The sequence below is a fragment of the Arachis hypogaea genome, chromosome 17 (assembly GCF_003086295.3).
Source record: "Arachis hypogaea cultivar Tifrunner chromosome 17, arahy.Tifrunner.gnm2.J5K5, whole genome shotgun sequence".
Taxonomy (NCBI): Eukaryota; Viridiplantae; Streptophyta; class Magnoliopsida; order Fabales; family Fabaceae; genus Arachis; species Arachis hypogaea.
The window spans coordinates 27,924,611-27,940,982 of NC_092052.1; positions in this window are offsets into that span (position 1 = coordinate 27,924,611).

The following is a 16,372-nucleotide window of genomic DNA, read 5'->3' on the forward strand; positions in this document are numbered from 1 at the left end:
TTTGAATTCTTATTGTCTAAAGTTTAAATAATTTTTAAGTTTGGTATCTTGCATGTGTTTCTTTTCTTAAAAGTTTTTTCAAAAATAAGTTCTTGGTGTTCATCTTGACATTCAAAGTGTTCTTGCATGCATTACTTGTTTTGATTCATAATTTTTATGTCTTGTGTCATTTTTGTGTTTTTCTCTCTCCTCATAAAAATTCAAAAATAAAAAATATCCTTCCCTTTATTTTGCTCATAAATTTCAAAATTTTGAATTGATTTAGTCAAAAGTTTTAAAATTTAATTGTTTCTTGTTAATCAAGTCAAAATTTCAAATTAAAAATTTTATCTTTTGCAAATCTTTTTCAAAAATCAAATCTTTTTCATTTTTTCTTCATATTTTCGAAAATTTTAAAAATTAATTTTCAAAATATTTTTTTATTTTCATTTCATATTTTCGAATTTATTACTAGCATTTAATGTTTAGATTAAAAAATTTTCAAGTTGTTACTTGCCTATTAAGAAAGGATCAATCTTTAAATTCTAGAATCATATCCTTTAGTTTCTTGTTAGTCAAGTAATCAACTTTTATTTCAAAAATCAAATCTTTTTAATTTTCTTTTCAAATCATTTTCAAAATAAATTTCAATCATATATTTTTTTTAAAATCAATTTCAAAATCTTTTCTAACTTCTTATCTTTTCAAAATTGATTTTCAAATCTTTTTCAATTAACTACTTGACTTTTTGTTTGATTTTAAAAGTTTACTATTTCAATCATATTTTTTTCAAAACCACCTAACTACTTTTCTCTCTCTAATTTTCGAAAATCACTAACCACCTTTTCAAAATTCTTTTTAAATTAACTAATTGTTTTATTTTGTAATTTTAGTTTATTTCTCTTTTTAAATTTCGAATACTAACCAATAATTAAAATAAAAAATATTTTGCTTTTATTTTAATTTAAAATTCGAATTCTCTCTCTCTCTCATCTCTTTCTATTTATTTATTTATTTACTAACACTTCTCTTCTTCTTATAATTCGAACCCTCTCTCCCTCTCTGTGCTCGAATTTCTCATCTTCTCTCTTCTTCATTCTACTCTTCTATTCTTCTACTCACATAAAGGAATCTCTATACTGTGACATAGAGGATTTCTATTCTTTTCTGTTCTCTTCTTTTTCATATGAGCAGGAGCAAGGATAAGAACATTCTTGTTGAAGCTGATCCGGAACCTGAAAGGACTCTAAAGAGGAAGCTAAGAGAAGCTAAAGCACAACACTCTGGAGAGGACTTGACAGAATTTTTCGAAAAAGAAGAAGAGATGGCCGAACCCAATAACAATGGTGGAGATGCAAGGAAGATGCTTGGTGACTTTATTGCACCCTCTTCTGACTTCTGTGGAAGGAGCATCTCAATTCCTGCAATTGGAGCAAACAACTTTGAGCTTAAACCTCAATTAGTTTCTCTAATGCAGCAGAACTGCAAGTTTTATGGACTTCCATTGGAAGATCCTCATCAGTTCTTAGCTGAATTCTTGCAAATCTGTGACATTGTTAAGACCAATGGGATTAATCCTGAGGTCTACAGACTTATGCTTTTCCCCTTGGATGTAAGAGACAGAGCTAGGACATGGTTGGACTCACAACCTAAAGATAGCCTGAACTCTTGGGAAAAGTTGGTCATTGCTTTCTTGGCCAAATTCTTTCCACCTCAGAAGTTGAGCAAGCTTAGAGTGGAAGTCCAAACCTTCAGACAGAAGAAAGGTGAATCCCTCTATGAAGCTTGGGAAAGATACAAGCAATTGATCAGAAGGTGTCTTTCTGACATATTTTCAGAATGGAGCATCATATGTATATTCTATGATGGTCTGTCTGAATTGTCCAAGATGTCATTGGACCACTCTGCTGGAGGATCTTTTCATCTGAAGAAGACGCCTGCAGAAGCCCAGGAACTCATTGAAATGGTTGCAAATAACCAGTTCATGTACACTTCTGAAAGGAATCCTGTAAATAATGGGACAACTCAGAAGAAAGGAGTTCTTGAGATTGATACTCTGAATGCCATATTGGCTCAGAATAAAATATTGACTCAGTAAGTCAATATGATTTCTCAGAGTCTGACTGAAATGCAAGCTGCATCAGGCAGTACTAAAGAAGCCTCCCCTGAAGGAGAAGCTTATGATCCTGAGAATCCTTGAATGGAAGAGGTGAATTACATGGGAGAATCCTATGCAAATACCTATAATCTTTCATGGAAGAATCATCCAAATTTCTCATGGAAGGATCAACAGAAGCCTAATCAAGGCTTCAGTAACAATAATGGTGGGAGAAATAGGTTTGGCAATAGCAAATCTTTTTCATCATCTTCTCAGCAACAGACAGAGAATTCTAAGTAGAGCCACTCTAACTTAGCAACTGTAGTCTCTGATCTATCTAAGACCACTCCCAGTTTCATGACTGAAGCAAGGTCCTCCATTAGAAATTTGGAGGCACAAGTGGGTCAGCTAAGTAAAAGAGTTACTGAACTCCCTCCCAGTACTCTCCCAAGCAATACAGAAGAGAACCCAAAAAGAGAGTGCAAGGTCATAACTATAACCGACATGGCCGAACCTAGTGAGGAAGAAAAGGCAGTGATTTCCAGTGGGGAAGACCTCAATGGACGTCCACTGGCCTTCAAGGAGTTTCCTAATAAGGAACCAAAGGAATCTGAGGCTCATATAGAGACCATAGAGATTCCACTGAACTTACTGTTGCCATTCATGAGCTCTGATGAGTATTCTTCCTCTGAAGAGGATGAAGACATTGTTGAAGAGAAAGTTGCTCAATATCTAGGAGCAATCATGAAGCTGAATGCCAAGTTATTTGGTAATGAGACTTGGGAGGATGAACCCCCATTGCTCATCAATGAACTGAATGATCTGGTTCAACTGAAATTACCTCAGAAGAAACAGGTTCCTGGAAAGTTCTTAATACCTTATACCATAGGCACCATGACCTTTAAGAAGGTTCTGTGTGACCTTGGGTCAAGTATAAACCTCATGCCCCTCTCTGTAATGGAGAAACTAGGGATCTTTGAGGTGCAAGCTGCAAGAATATAACTAGAGATGGCAGACAATTCAAGGAAACAGGCTTATGGACTTGTAGAGGATGTCTTAGTGAAGGTTGAAGGCTATTACATCCCTGCTGACTTCATAATCCTAGACACTGGGAAGGATGAAGATGAATCCATCATCCTTGGAAGACCCTTCCTAGCCACAGCAAGAGCTGTGATTGATGTGGACAGAGGAGAATTAGTCCTTCAATTGAATGAGGACTACCTTGTGTTTAAGGCTCAAGGATCTTCTTCTGTAACCATGGAGAGGAAGCATGAAAAGCTTCTCTTAATACAGAGTCAAGTAGAGCCCCAAACTCAACTTCTAAATTTGGTGTTGGGAGGCCAACATCAAACTCTGAGTCTCTGTGAAGCTCTCTAAGAGCTTCACTGTCAAGCTACTGACATTAAAGAAGTGCTTATTGATGCGTGAGCATCTTTCCCATCTTTTCCTAGTGAATTTGCATCTAATTTGTTGAGTTTAATTAAGAATTAATTATATTTTAGCCACTATGGATGCTATTTTGAGTTTCGTGCAATTTTATTTATTTTAGGTAGCATTCGGATGGATTTGATGAAGTTTCTACAGAGAAAGAGAAGAAACCAAGGAAATGGCAGCGAGGAGCGACGCGCACGCGTGACTGACGTGTGCGCGTGACTGACGCGTTCGCGTGATTTGAAGATTTGCTCAACGACGCGTCCGCGTGACCGACGCGTCCGCGTGACTCGCAAAAAAAAAGACCATCGACGCGTACGCGTGACATGTGTCACGTGCAGAAAAATGCAGAAAATGCTGGAGACGATTTCTGGGCTGTTTTGACCCAGTTTTCAGCCCAGAAAACACATATTAGAAGCTGCAGAATCGACGAAACAAGTGGTCCCCATCCATCCATTGAAGACTTGATTATTTAAATTAATTCAAATTTAAATTCAAATCTTAAATTAGGAAAAGATATTATTTTAATTTTTAGTTTTAGATATTAGATTTTAAATTATTAGGATTAGTTATAAAAGGGGATTCAGATCCATCAGATTGGAACGGAGTACATTTTTACCTGAATCCTTATTTTCTACTTTGAACCATGAGCAACTAATCCTCCATTGTTAAGGTTAGGAGCTCTGTCTATTTGTATAGATTGATTTTATTGCTTTTTCTATTTTAATTTATGTATGGATTTATAATTTAAGAATTGTTTTCACTCTTTATTTTATGAATTTGGGTAGAACGGAAGTATGACCCTCTTTTTATTTGAGTTCTTGTATAACTTGGAAAAGCTCTTTACTTGAACAATAGCTTGAAAACATATTCTCCTAAATTTTAATTATCTGGATTAACGGGATACGTAACATATAATCTTTTTTTTTAGGTAATTAGAGTTTTTGTGGCATATAAACTGGAATTTGATCATCACTCTCATTGGAATTAATTGACCAAGGAATTGACTGTTGATGAATTTTAGAGGAGACTAGGAATGTCTAAGGAATTAGGGTCTAGTCACATATAGTTTGCCATAAATTAAATCCTACATGATTAAAATAGTTAGTAAGAAAAATAATTCCAGAAAAATAGATAACTCTGAAGCCTTAATTATCTTCTCCATATTTTCTTCCCAAAGTATTTACTTGCCTTTCTTCAATATTCTTTATATTGTTTAATGTCTTTTATATTGCATCTCAACACTATTTTCTGTTTGTCTAACTAATCCTATCAAACACTATTGTTGCTTAATCCATCAATTCTCGTGGGATCGACCCTTACTCACGTAAGGTATTACTTGGTACGACTCGGTGCACTTGCCGGTAAGTCTGCGGTTTGAAAATTCGCACCAAGTTTTTGGCGCCGTTGTCGAGGATTGACTGTGATTAACAACTATTAGTTGTTTGATTGTTTAGATTAGGCATTTTAATTTTAATTTTATTTAAAAAAATTATTTTATTATTTTTCGAAAAAAAAATTTCCTTGTTTCTCGTTAGCAACCCCCTCCCCTGTTACGTTGTCTTTCATTTTTTTTCTTTTATTATTTAATAATATAAAAAAAATTTTCGAAAAAAAATTAAATAAAATAAAAATAAAAATATTTTAAACCATTATTTTTTACTCTTAATTTCTGAAATTAAGTTTGGTGTTTCTTAGTTAGTTTTATTTTAATTTAAATTTTTAGAATTTTGTTCTTTCTTCTTTACTTTCCTGTTTACCACATGGTGCGTTTAATTCTTTTTGGTGTGTTGTGCTAAGGAAAAATAATGGAGAGAGATCACATGGGTTACTACTCCCACCCAAGTAGTAATTCATATGATTGTGGATGGAGGAACTACCCAAATTTTGGTTGGCAAAGTCAAAACCAAAGAAACTTCAATTCTCCATGTTCCAACTATCAAGAACCCCCATCTCCATATTCATATCAAGAACTACCACCTCTCTATCCATATCATGAACTATCATCTTTCTACCCATACTAAGAACTGCCACCTCTCTATCCATATCAAGAACCATCATCTCCTTCTTATTCATATCAAGAGCCACCTCCTCCTTATTCATCTCAAATACCATCAGATCTTGAGCTTCTCATGAAAGAATGCATACATGATATAAAGATAAGTGTCAAAAATATAGAGAAATATGTGCAGTCGATTATCAAGTCACAGGAAGAGGAGCAAGCAAGTTTCTTCCCAAGAGATATAATGCAAGATCCTATGGAAGAAAGTGAGGAAATCAATCAAAGGAGTTTATACTCCAGTGAACTAGAGAACTTTCCATCCTCACACATGGAAGAAGAGGAAGATGCAAAAACAAAGGAGGAAGATGCACCCACAAAGGAGGAAGATGCACAACCTCCCATGCCCTTGGTAAGCAATGAAGAAGAGATTGAATTAGAAGACAGCTACCAAGAGGAAGAAGTTGAAATTGAGGAAGCTTACAAAGAAGTGGAAGAATTCAAATAAGAACACAAGGGAGTAGAGCTTGCAAGACCTCTCCCAAATCCATCATCATCCAATACAACATTCAAATGGGTAAAATTCCTATCCTTAACCTTTACGTTCCCACTTGAATATGGGCTACTAGTGATTGATGGTCAACTTAGAGCTCTTTGTGGCATTAAGAGTGAGAGGAAGATGGTTAGTGGTAAGAGTTGTCAAGCAAAGTTCAATATAGTTGCATGCTCCAGATTGAAGTGCAAGGATTGGTGTAGAGCTCAATTGAATGGGTCTAGAAGGTTGTTTGGATGTCTCTGTGAGAATTCAGATCAATTGCCACCCGGTGGGAACAATGGTGATCCACAAAAAGACGGGTGTAAAAGCAAGGTTTCGGACCCTGGAATTCATTCTCACAATAAACACTATTGGGGCCTTGTCTCTTACTTCAACTTGCTCAAAGGCGTTATGCGCCTAGTTTGGGATCCTGGTAGCCATTGGAATTACAAACATTGGTGGAGATTCCTGGATCAGTACAAGCACAAGCCACCATGACAAGAAGCTCACAACATGTCCAACTTAAGGACTTTAACTAAAACTGCTTGGTGGGAGACAACCCACCGTGGTATGATCGTTCCTTTTCATTCTTAGATATTTTTTGTAGTAGTAGTTTTCTTACTTAGTTGATTTTTCTTGAGTTTTCACTATTTTTCTGATCATACAGCTATCTTAGAACAGGAACGAACTCCTCAAAAAAAAAAAAGAGCACACGACGCGCAAGCGTCGCTGACGTGTACGCGTCATATGGGTGTGCGTGAAAAAAATAAAGTGAACAGAGAGTTGCGCGGGAGTGGCGCAGAAAGTGTGTCTAGCGCACAAACTGGCTCACGCGTACGCGTCCATGACGCGTGCGCGTCATTTGAGATTTTGGCACTCCACGCACACGCGTCAAGCACGCGCACGCGTGGATGAGTGAAATCGGCGTAATAGGTGTTTGGCCAGAGAGTTATGCTGGGCGCAGAAGCCCCACCACGCGTACGCGTTCCTGACGCGTTCGCGTCGTTTTCCCATCCTGGCCGTCCACGCGTACGCGTCCCTGACGCGTTCGCGTCATTTGAAATTCATGCAGTCCACGCGTACGTGTCGCATGCGACGCCCAATTACACCACTTTAGCGCCTGATTTCAAATCATCCACCCCCAATCCTAATTCCCTCTTGTTCTTTTATCCTTTTCTTTTTCTTTCTTCATAATATTTGTCTCTTTTTATTTTCAGTTCTTCTTTGCTTGAGGACAAGCAAATATTTAAGTTTGGTGTTGACGCTTCACTTAAGGATTTTCTGTCTATTTCGATGGCACCAAAAGGGAGGCGAATCATCTTCACAAAGGAGCACAACCTGAAGAATAAAACGACCGCTCAGATAACTAAGGTGGTTGAGTTCCTTTCATTTTTATTCCCTTCCGCTTTTATTATTATGTTTTGGTTTCCTGCTACTTTATTTTGTTTATTGCATGATCCTTTATTAGTAGATTCATAGGTTCTAGTTTAATTTTTCTGTTAAGTGCTTTAATTCTAAAAGATGTCTCATGTATTGCCCACTAAGCTTGAAATAAAAAAAGAAAGAAGAACAGATGTAGTGTATAAGAATTTGAATTTAATTTTTAGAGTAGTCTCACTTACTTAGATGTGGTGGTATTTTCTGTGATTCTGAATGAATGCTTGAACAGTGCATATTTTTGATAGTGAAGTTTATGAATGTTAAAATTGTTGGCTCTTGAAAGAATGATGAAAAAGAGAAATGTTATTGATAATTTGAAAAATCATAAAATTGATTATTGAAGCAAGAAAAAGCAGTGAAAAACACAAAGCTTGCGAAAAAAATGGCGGAAAAAAAAAAAGGAAGAGCAAGCAGAAAAAGCCAATAACCCTTTAAACTAAAAGGCAAAGGGTAAAAAAAGGATCCAAGACTTTTGAGCATTAATGGATAGGAGGGTCCAAAGGAATAAAATCCTGGCCTAAGCGGCTAAATCAAGTTGTCCCTAACCATGTGCTTGTGGCATGAAGGTGTCAAGTGAAAAGCTTGAGACTGAGCGGTTAAAGTCGTGATCCAAAGCAAAAAAAGAGTGTGCTTAAGAACTCTGGGCACCTCTAACTGGGAACTCTAGCAAAGCTGAGTCACAATCTGAAAAGGTTCACCCAGTTATGTGTCTGTGGCATTTATGTATCCGATGGTAATACTGGAAAACAAAATGCTTAGGGTCACGGCCAAGACTCATAAAGTAGTTGTGTTCAAGAATCAACATACTGAACTAGGAGAATCAATAACACTATCTGAATTCTGAGTTTCTATGGATGCCAATCATTCTAAACTTCAAAGGATAAAGTGAGATGCCAAAACTATTCAGGATTACAGTTATAAACCTCACTATAAGAAGAGTCATGAGCTTAATCGAACTCTCATTCTCATACAAATTCACATCCTAAGCTTATATTAGTTTTGGTTGCTTGAGGACAAGCAACAGTTTAAGTTTGGATTTATAGTGAATTTGCATCTAATTTGTTGAGTTTAATCTTTTCCATCTTTTTCTAGTGAATTTGCATCTAATTTGTTGAGTTTAATTAAGAATTAATTATATTTTAGCCACTATGGATGCTATTTTGAGTTTCGTGCAATTTTATTTATTTTAGGTAGCATTCGGATGGATTTGATGAAGTTTCTGCAGAGAAAGAGAAGAAACCAAGGAGATGGTAGCGAGGAGCGATGCGCACGCGTGACTGACGCGTGCGCGTGATCTGGAAGTATCCATGGTGACGCGTACGCGTGACTGACGCATTCGCGTGATTTGAAGATTTGCTCAGCGACGCGTCTGCGCGACCAACGCATCCGCGTGACTCGCAAAAAAAAAGACCATCAACGCATACGCGTGACTGACGCATACGCGTGACATGCGCCACGTGTAGAAAAATGCAGAAAATGCTGGGGGCGATTTCTGGGCTGTTTTGACCCAGTTTTCAGCCCAAAAAACACAGATTAGAAGCTGCAGAATGGACGAAACAAGTGGTCCCCTTCCATCCATTGAAGACTTGATTATTTAAATTAATTCAAATTTAAATTCAAATCTTAAATTAGGAAAAGATATTATTTTAATTTTTAGTTTTAGATATTAGATTTTAAATTATTAGGATTAGTTATAAAAGGGGATTCAGATCCATCAGATTGGAACGGAGTACATTTTTACCTGAATCCTTATTTTCTACTTTGAACTATGAGCAACTAATCCTCCATTGTTAAGGTTAGGAGCTCTGTCTATTTGTATAGATTGATTTTATTGCTTTTTCTATTTTAATTTATGTATGGATTTATAATTTAAGAATTGTTTTCGCTCTTTATTTTATGAATTTGGGTGGAACGGAAGTATGACCCTCTTTCTATTTGAGTTCTTGTATAACTTGGAAAAGCTCTTTAATTGAACAATAGCTTGAAAAAAATATTCTCCTAAATTTTAATTATCTGAATTTAACGGGATACGTGACATATAATCCTTTTATTTTTAGGTAATTAGAGTTTTTGTGGCATATAAACTGGAATTTGATCAAAACTCTCTAATTGGAATTAATTGACCAAGGAAATTATTGTTGATGAATTTTAGAGGAGACTAGGAAGGTCTAAGGAACTAGGGTCTAGTCACATATAGTTTGCCATAAATTAAATCCTACATGATTAAAATAGTTAGTAAGAAAAATAATTCCAGAAAAATAGATAACTCTGAAGCCTTAATTATCTTCTCCATATTTTCTTCCCAAAGTATTTACTTGCCTTTCTTCAATATTCTTTATATTGTTTAATGTCTTTTATATTGCATCTCAACACTATTTTCTGTTTGTCTAACTAATCCTATCAAACACTATTGTTGCTTAATCCATCAATTCTCGTGGGATTGACCCTTACTCACGTAAGGTATTACTTGGTACGACCTGGTGCACTTGCCGGTAAGTCTGTGGTTAGAAAATCTGCACCACTTATTGGGAGGTAACCCAATGTTATTTAATTATATTTATTTATTTTCCATTGTTATTTTATGTTTTCTTTAGGTTGATGATCATGTGAAGTCACAAAAATAACTGAAAAATCAAAAACAGACTAAAAAACAGCATTAAAAACAGCACACCCTGGAGGACAGGCTTACTGGCATTTAAACGCCAGTAAGGATAGCAGAATGGGCGTTTAACGCCCAGCCTGGCGGCATTCTAGGCATTAAACGCCAGAAATGGGCATCTGGCTGGCGTTTAACGCCAGAAATGGGCAGCAGAGTGGCGTTTAACGCCAGGAAAGGTAGCAGAGCTGGCGTTAAACGCCAGAATTGGCACAGAATGGGCGTTTGAATGCCAAAATGGTGCAGGGACTCAAATTCATTGATACCTCAGGATCTGTGGACCCCACCGGATCCCCACCTACCCCACTTCTTCTTCTTTCCTCTTCACACCTTTGACCTTTCCATAACACTCTTCCCCATACACCCTTGACCAATCACCTCAATACCTTTTTCCCAAACACCATTCACCTATCAAATCTTATCCTCTTCTCCATACTCTCTTCACCACTCACATCTATCCATCATAAAACCCCACCTACCTCACCATTCAAATTCAAACCATTTCCCTCCCAAACCCTCCCCTTCATGACCGAACCCCCCTCTCTTACCCTATAAATACCCCTCCTCACTACCTTCAATTTCACACAACATACACACTACAACCCACCTTGGCCGAACCTACACCAACCCTCCATCTCCTCTATTTCTTCTTCTTCTACTCTTTTCTTTCTTCTTTTGCTCGAGGACGAGCAAATCTTCTAAGTTTGGTGTCGGAAAAGCTAAAGCTTTTTGTTTTTCATAGCCACTAATGGCACCAAAGGCCGGAAAAACCTCTAGAAAGAGGAAAGGAAAGACAATTGCTTCCACCTCCGAGTCATGGGAGATGGAGAGATTCATCTCAAAGGTCCATCAAGACCACTTCTATAAAGTTGTGGCCAAGAAAAAGGTGATCCCCGAGGTCCCCTTCAAGCTCAAAAAGAGTGAATATCCAGAGATCCGACATGAAGTTCGAAGAAGTTGGAAAATCCTCACTAACCCCATTCAACAAGTTGAGATCTTAATGGTTCAAGAGTTCTATGCCAATGCATGGATCACTAAGAACCATGACCAAAGTGTAAACCCGAACCCAAAAAATTGGCTTACAATGGTTCGGGGGAAATACTTGGATTTCAGTCCGGAAAATGTGAGGCTAGCATTCAACTTGCCAATGATGCAAGGAGATCCCCACCCTTTCACTATAAGGGTCAACTTTGATCAAAGGTTGGACCAAGTCCTTATGGACATTTGTGTGGAAGGCGCTCATTGGAAGAGAGATTCAAGAGGCAAGCCGGTTCAACTAAGAAGGCTTGACCTCAAACCCATGGCTAGGGGATGGTTAGAGTTCATCCAACGCTCTATCATTCCTACTAGCAACCGGTCTGAAGTTACAATAGACCGGGATATCATGATCCATAGTATCATGAATAGAGAGGAAGTAGAAGTTCATGAGATCATATCCCTAGAACTCTACAAGGTGGCGGATAAGCCCTCTACTTTGGCAAGGTTAGCCTTCCCTCATCTCATTTGTCACATATGCAATTCAGCTGGAGTTGTCATAGAGGAAGACACCCTCATTGAAGAGGATAAGCCCACCACTAAGAAAAGGATGGAGCAAACAAGAGAGCCCACTCATGGACCTCAACAAGAGCATGAGGAAGTTCCTCATCATGAAATCCATGAGATGCCTCAATGGATGCACTTTCCTCCACAAAACTATTGGGAGCAAATCAACACCTCCCTAGGAGAATTAAGTTCCAACATGGGACAACTAAGGGTGGAACACCAAGAGCATTCCATCCTCCTCCATGAAATTAGAGAAGACCAAAGAGCCATGAGGGAGGAGCAACAAAGGCAAGGAAGAGACATTGAGGAGCTCAAGCACTCCATAAGATCTTCAAGAGGAAGAACTAGCTGCCATCACTAAAGTGGACTCATTCTTTAATTTTCTTGTTATTATTTTTTCTGTTTTTCGAAAATTATGCTTTATGTTTTGTCTATGTTTGTGTCTTTATTACATGATCATTAGTGTCTAGTGTCTATGCCTTAAAGCTATGAATGTCCTATGAATCCATTACCTTTCTTAAATGAAAAAATGTTTTAATTACAAAAGAACAAGAAGTGCATGATTTCCAATTCTATCTTGAAATTAGTTTAATTATTTTGATGTGGTGGTAATACCTTTTGTTTTCTGAATGAATGCTTGAACAATGCATAATTTTGAATTTGTTGTTTATGAATGTTAAAATTGTTGGCTCTTGAAAGAATAAATAAAAAGGAGAAATGTTATTGATAATCTGAAAAATCATAAAAATGATTCTTGAAGCAAGAAAAAGCATTGAACACAAAGCTTGTAGAAAAAAATGGCAAAAAAAAAAGAAAAAAAAAAAGAAAAAGCAAGCAGAAAAAGCCAATAGCCCTTTAAACCAAAAGGCAAGGGTAAAAAGGATCCAAGGCTTTGATCATTAATGGATAGGAGGGCCCAAAGGAATAAAATCCTGGCCTAAGCGGCTAAACCAAGCTGTCCCTAACCATGTGCTTGTGGCGTGAAGGTGTCAAGTGAAAAGCTTGAGACTGAGCGGTTAAAGTCGTGGTCCAAAGCAAAAAGAGTGTGCTTAAGAGCTCTGGACACCTCTAACTGGGGACTCTAGCAAAGCTGAGTCACAATCTGAAAAGGTTCACCCATTCATGTGTCTGTGACATTTTTGTATCCGGTGGTAATACTGGAAAATAAAGTGCTTAGGGTCACGGCCAAGACTCATAAAGTAGCTATGTTCAAGAATCAACATACTGCAATAGGAAATTCAATAACACTATCTGAATTCTAAGTTCCTATAGAAGCCAATCATTCTGAACTTCAAAGGATAAAGTGAGATGCCAAAACTGTTCAGAAGCAAAAAGGCTACAAGTCCCGCTCATTTAATTGGAACTAAGTTCATTTATAAGTTTGGAATTCATTGTATATTCTCTTTGTTTTATCCTATTTTCTTTTTAGTTGCTTGGGGACAAGCAGCAATTTAAGTTTGGTGTTGTGATGAGCGGATAATTTATACCCTTTTTGGCATTGTTTTTACATAGTTTTTAGTATGTTTTAATTACTTTTTATTATATTTTTATTAATTTTTATTCAAAAATCACATTTCTGGACTTTACTATGAGCTTGTGTGTTTTTCTGTGATTTCAGGTATTTTCTAGCTGAAATTGAGGGACCTGAGCAAAAATATGATTCAGAGGCTGAAAAAGGACTGCAGATGCTGTTGAATTCTGACCTCCCTGCACTCGAAGTAGATTTTCTGGAGCTACAGAAGCTCAATTGGTGCGCTCTTAATTGCGTTGAAAGGTAGACATCCTGGGCTTTCCAGCAATATATAATAGTTTATACTTTGCCCGAGATTTGATGGCCCAAACTGGCGTTCAAAGTCAGCCTAAAACATCTTGGCGTAAAACACCCAAACTGGCATCAGAATTGGAGTTAAACACCCAAATTGGCACCAAAGCTGATGTTTAACTCCAAAAACAACCTAAGCACGAAAAAGCTTCAATGCTCAGCCCAAGCACACACCAAGTGGGCCCTGGAAGTGGATTTCTGCACTATATGCACTTAGTTACTCATTTTCTGTAAACCTTAGTAACTAGTCGAGTATAAAAACTACTTTTAAAGATTTATTTTAGAGTTTTTGGTTGAATCTTTTGTCTTTTGATCATCTATGTTCACGTTTGGAGGCTAGCCTCACGGCCATGCCTAGACCTTTCACTTATGTATTTTGTACAATGGAGTTTCTACACCCCATAGATTAAGGTGTGGAGCTCTACTATTCTTCATGAATTAATGCAAGTACTATTATTTTTCTATTCAATTCACGCCTACTTCTTCTCTAAGATATTCACTCGCACTTCAACCTGATGAATGTGATGATCCGTGACACTCATCATCATTCTCACTTATGAACGCGTGCCTGACAACCACTTCCGTTCTATCTACAATAGCTTGAGTGTGTATCTCTTGGCCTCCTGGTTCACGACGCATGGTTGCCTCTCCTGACAACAGAGCATTCCATTCTGTGAGATCAGAGTCTTCGTGGTATAGGCTAGAACCATTGACAGCATTCCTGAGATCCGAAAAGTCTAAACCTTGTCTGTGGTATTCCGAGTAGGATCTGGAAAGGGATGACTATGACGAGCTTCAAACCTGCGAATGTGGGGCACAAGTGACAGTGTGCAAAAGGACAATGGTCCTATTCCGATGCTAGCGAGAACCGACAGATGATTAGCCGTGCGGTGACAGCGCATATGGATTTGTTTTCATCCGAGAGGATCATACAACTTGCCATGGAAAGAGGTAACGCATGGTTGGAAGAAGGCAATAGGAAAGCAGAGGTTCAGAAGCAACAAAGCATCTCCATACGCTTATCTGAAATTCCCACCAGTGAATTACATAAGTAACTTTATCTTATTTTATATTTTATTTATATTTTAATTATCAAAACCTCATAACCATTTGAATCTGCCTGACTGAGGTTTACAAGGATGACCATAGCTTACTTCAAGCCGACAATCTCCGTGGGATCGACCCTTACTCATGTAAGGTTTATTACTTAGACGACCCAGTACACTTGCTGGTTAGTTGTGCGGAGTTGTGAAAAAGAGTTGAGATTAAGATTGTGCGTACCAAGTTTTTGGCGCCATTGTTAGATATCACAATTTCGTGCACCAACTGGCCTGGGTGTTAATGCCTTAATGGGTTGGAAGTCTGATAGTGGGTTTTCTTCGTTTGTTTTGTTTTGTTTGTTTTTTTTTCAAGGCGTTAAAACGATGCCGTTTCTGGAGAATATAAAAAAACCGGATCTTTAAAAAACTTGACCGGTTTGGTCGGTTCACTGGTTAATCGCCACTTCGGCCGGTTTTTTAACCAGTTTTTTGCAGGCCGATTTTTTCAATGTTGGTATTTTCTCAGGTTTTTCATTTTCATCATTAACTACAGCAGCAACCTCATTCCCTCCAGAAACATTAGTCTATTTTTCAGCCAGAAAACTATAAGAATTGGGGATTTACATAAAATCCCAGAAGACTCCCCAGTAACTTTGTTACTTTTAATAGAAGTGCTTGATGACTCTTTTTTAACATCAATATCCCCTCTTCCATATATCATAGATTTTTGTAATGCAGGCTCCTATTCATATAAAACCAGAGTTAAAAAATAAAAAGAACATAAAAAGAGTATACCACAACATAAACTAAAAAAATCACACATTTTCATAATCTTAATATATATATAACCTTTTTGGGAGTGGACTCATTATCAGCATCATAATCAGGGAGTTCAAGCATGACAATAATGGTGGGATCATCACAGACTCTCCTAACACGAAAAGTGCCAAAAAATTTATCAAACTCGACACCTTTGTTATCAATCTTCAGTAGCAACTTTTTCCAATGAGCCATTGGAAGATGGGAGGATAAGTATCACCACATATAAGCTATTTTCAAGGTAAGAGAAAAAAAATACACAATTTAAATAACACATCTCAACCAAAATAAAGAATATCGCTATAAAAAACTGAACAATCACATAAACTGAACAACACATAAAACAAAACTAAAAACATATACTTGCATCTTTTTGAACCTCAGTAAACAAGTCAGCATAGGATTTCTTAACCAAATAAGATGCTTCACGATCAAACAGAACAAAAATACCCTCACCACTATGATCTTCAAGTGTTATTTTGATTTTAAATCTGCATAATGAAATAAAAAAAACACAATAATTCGAAATAAATAATAAGATGAAACATTATTCTTATAAACCAGCCACAACACAATTTGAAATCACATTTTGAAAAAAATTTATTACCTCGGAGTGATATTAGTTATATGCTTCACATAGAAGTCATAGTAGTATGCACCATTTTAAGGATGGATACCCTTTCCACATACTGGTGTAGAATTTATAACCCACAAACTAAACCGACAAGTGCACCGGGTCGTACCAAGTAATACCTCAGGTGAGTGAGGGTTGATCCCATGAGGATTGATGGATTAAGCAACAATGATTGAGTGATTGGCTTAGTCAGACAAGCAGAAAATGGTATTTAGGTTTCAATTGCATTAAACAGTAAATTCAGAGAGTTAATAAAGCAAGCAGTAAATTGGTGTGAAGAATATATGAGTAAAACAGTTAAGGTTTCAGAGATGTTTATTTTCCGGATTAACTTTTCTTACCAACTATTTTAATCATGCAAGATTCAATTCATCGCA